This window comes from Lampetra planeri, chromosome 56 (assembly GCF_965212315.1).
Source record: "Lampetra planeri chromosome 56, kcLamPlan1.2.h2, whole genome shotgun sequence".
Lineage (NCBI taxonomy): Eukaryota > Metazoa > Chordata > Hyperoartia > Petromyzontiformes > Petromyzontidae > Lampetra > Lampetra planeri.
Window position 1 is genome coordinate 4,500,797 of NC_136162.1, and position 4,253 is coordinate 4,505,049.

Sequence of the window (4,253 nt, forward strand, 5' to 3'; positions counted from 1 at the left end):
GGACGACGGGGCGTTACCTGGGGACGCGAGCACGTCAAGGCCAAGGCTGCGTTTACTGCCCGGCAGCAGCTGCCACCGCACACACCAACACAAACCCTCAGGGCCACAGCACGTACCACCACCAAACCCACAGGGTCACAGCACGCACCACCACAAACCCACAGGGTAACCGCACGCACCACCAAAACCCACAGGGTCACCGCACGCACCACCACAAACCCACAGGGTCACCGCACGCACCACCACAAACCCACAGGGTCACCGCACGCACCACCACAAACCCACAGGGTCACCGCACGCACCACCACAAACCCACAGGGTCACCGCACGCACCACCACAAACCCACAGGGTCACCGCACGCACCACCACAAACCCACAGGGTCACCGCACGCACCACCAAAAACCCACAGGGTCAACACACGCACCACCACAAATCCACAGGGTCACAGCACGCACCACCACAAACCCACAGGGTCACCACACGCACCACCACAAACCCACAGCACCACCACACGCACCACCACAAACCCACAGGGTCACCACACGCACCACCACAAACCAGCAGGATAACCACACGCACCACCACAAACCCACAGGGTGACCACACGCACCACCACAAACCCACAGGGTCACCACACGCACCACCACAAACCCACAGGGTCACCACACGCACCACCACAAACCCACAGGGTCACCACACGCACCACCACAAACCCACAGTGCCACCGCACACACCACCACAAACCCACAGGGTCACCACACACCCACAGGGTCACCACACGCACCACCACAAACCCACAGTGCCACCGCACGCACCACCACAAACCCACAGGGTCACCACACGCACCACCACCACAAACCAGCAGGGCCACTAGGCACCACTTGTGGCCAAGTGCCGGGTAAACTACCTTATTTTGCCCGGTTTCGTCAAGAGACAGGTGCTAGGGCTTACTTTACACCGGTCCTGGCTCACACTCCGATTAGCACGGTTGGTTACGTGTGGTGCGAAAGAAGTTCAACATACGTACGTAGGTACACCCAGGATCGCGCCCCCCTCTGTTTGAGGCAGCTGCTATCGTGGGACGTCTGTAGGGCTTCCTGGGACATTGAGAGGTCCTGGTGGCAGTGGTGGTGGTGGAGATGATGGTGGTGGTAATAATGCACCACTCAAGGACACAGCATCACCGGGCCAGATGGCGCAGTGGTGGGAGCGAGCGGCTTGCAATCAAAAAGGTTGCGAGTTCACATCCTGTTTGAGGGTTGACTCTGAATAATAATGAAGGGTACGGCATTAGCACCGAGCACGCACGACGATCGCTCCGTCGCAGCCGAGCGAACAAACGCTCAAAGTGGCCCCCCTGTGGGAGTCCCAAATTTTAACTCCCCCCACCCCCCACCAACTGTGCGCTCATAAAAAATGGACATAAACAAAAAAAACACACAATTTTTTTTCTTTTACAGGTAAGCCCAAAACTGAACTCTTTTTTACGAGCGACGTGGCCATCACCAACGACAGCTCAACAAAACGCGGCTCATCGTCAAGTGGAAATTCTTAGCAGGGGCCAAAGACTAAAACGCGCGACGTCGATTCGGAATGCGGAGGGGTAAAACCGGAGGACCCCGAGAAAAATCCACGTGACCACGGGGAGAGGGAGAGAGACACGAAAACTAAAAATATACAGCAGCTGGCACCAGGGTCGGGATCCAACCCACGACCTCCTGCATACCAGGCGAGGTAGTCAACATTTCCTAGCCACCGTGGCGGATGTCCTGCCGATCACCCCGCGTCCTCTCAGGCTTGCCCACGTAACCCCAGGGCCGCTACAAATTTTGGTAAATTTATTTCTTTTTTTTGGAATTTTGTTTGTAATTTTTTTTATTTTCTTCCCCCAACAGGCCTTGGGTCGAGGGAAAGCGGCGGCGGTGGCAAAATCCGGTGGCAAAATCCGGTGAAAGGGGCCGAAACGACGAGTGTCTGCCCCGGCCACGAGAGGCCCTCTACACACAAGCAGCAGCGGGTCAGAGGACCCGGGGCCACTCCTTCAAAGAGCCACATCCTGGAAACAACACGGGGGCACAATCTCCAGGCACGTGTTTGTACGCTTCATGTTCCACGGGGCCAAGTGTGCACAGCCCAGCCGACCACACGGCAACGCAAAGTGCATTTGAGGATAAAGAGACTGCGTGTGTGTGTGCGAGTGTGTGTGCGTGCCTGTGTGTGCGTGTGTTCGCGAGTGTGTGTGCGTGTGGGGAGCGCGGTGGGAGCAGCGGTTAGCGCGCTTCACTACGAAGGCGGCGACCAGAGTTCGATTCCCGGTCGACACCGGTTATGATTATCTGAAACTCTCCTGGGCCTCCTCCCCTAGGTCGACTCGGCCTTAAATGAGTACCTGGTGTAGTGTGTAAACATCGCTACTCGGGAGACAAAGGCGGACGGGCGTGGAGATCGCCTCCCACCCCCCCTCGTGTGCCGTGCCAGCCTTCACAGGTGCTACTCGCTAACAGCACTTGCCCCGAGTCTGTTAAGGCTACACGGGAGATCTTTGTGTGTGTGCGTGTGGTAGTCTGAGTGGACTTGCCGATGACTGGTACCAGTGGTGTCAAGATCGGCCTCTATGGAGGAGGCTCGTGAAGGACGCTACTGGGCAGTTGGAGGCAGTCGCCCTCCAACAACAACGGAGGGCGGAGGAGCGACGCTCACAACAACGAGCGGAGCGCCGGGTGGCTAAAGCACAGCAATTTGGCACAGTAGGAGGCACAGGTGGTGCATCAGCCAGTCATCTTAGTCAGTCAACCCGTGGCACCTGGGTCTGCCCCGTGACCTCCTGCCAGCGGGCGTTCGACACTTCACGTGGCCTCAAGGTGCACATGGCCTGGCACAAGCGTCGTGGTCACGTCACCGCCACTTAGTGGCGAATGGCGGTTGTTGTTGTTGTGGAAGTCCGCAGCGCACCGCGGATTGAGAGACTATCCTTCAGGGTGATGCGCAATTTACTTGACCCGCATTGACCAATGCGATTGTTGCAGTTCTGCTGCACCACAAGTATAGAAACGAACAGGTGGCAACCCGTACACCACCTCCTCGTGCGGGCCTTAATAGGCGCTCGCTAACAGCGCCGGCCCCAACAGTCCGTGCAGGCTACACGGCGTCAGGGTCGCGGATCAAACCCACGACCTCCCGTATACCTGGCGAGGTCGTTGACATTTATCGCCACCGTGATGCCACATCAAGCAAGCATCATCCTCCGGGCTGCAACCCGCTTGGCTTCCGAGATCCAACGCGATGCGATGCAGCTGCGAGGACTTTAGTACCCGTGTCAAAACCGGCACAGATGGGGGGGGGGGTGGGGGGGCGGGTGGATCCGAGTCGGTGCGTGCGGCAAGTACGGCGCGTCTAGTTTTTCCTTCCTTCATTTTTTTGCCTAAATCTTTGTTTGCGAACGAGCCGGTTTCTCCGCCTCGGCTGCAGCCACTGCCAAGCGCGCGACGTCCGCACGACACCCCGGTGCACAATCCGCAAGGGCCCCGGGTCCCACCGTCCGTCAGCCGACCGCGCTGCGGCCTGACCGCGCGGCGTCTCAACGGGGACGTGGCCGCACGCGGGCTTTCGTCTCGAGGGTCTGCGTCTGCGCGCCGACCGACGAGAGGCCCCGGCGATGTCGTCAGTTAATCCTCTTCGTTCCCCGATGGGACATAAGGCCCCCCGGGTGACGGAAACCTTTCTGCGATGCGGCCTGTGTGCGCAGCGGTGTCGTGTGTGGTTGGCATGGGTCTCGGCGCAAGGAATTCAATGCCCACCGGAATCCCCCACGCCCACTCCTCCCCCTCTTTCCAGCCCCCCCCCCCCCGGCGTCTGCGTCACTCCGACCTGCGAGCCCCCCGGTGCGGTTTAACTGCCTGCACACTCGAAAGCTTTCGCCCATGACCCGGTGACATGCAGGGTGTCTCCGTGCAGAACAAGTGCAGCCATCGGGGGTTTGCAAATGCCCCATCGGCCAAAATAAGTGCCCAGGCCACGCCACACTCAACCACGATCCTTGGCACCGGGGCCCGCCACAGCCAAGCTGCTAAGCCACCCGGTCTGGACCAGCGCAAGAGCCAACGGTGTAAAGTTTTTACAATGTCTACACGCAGCAGCAGCAGCAGCTACTCACGTGTACAAGCCATGCGTGTGACCTTTGATCCGTGTTAAAAAAACAGACGCGGACAAAAAAAAGTGTCACCTCGCACGTCACAGCGGATGGCGGTGGTT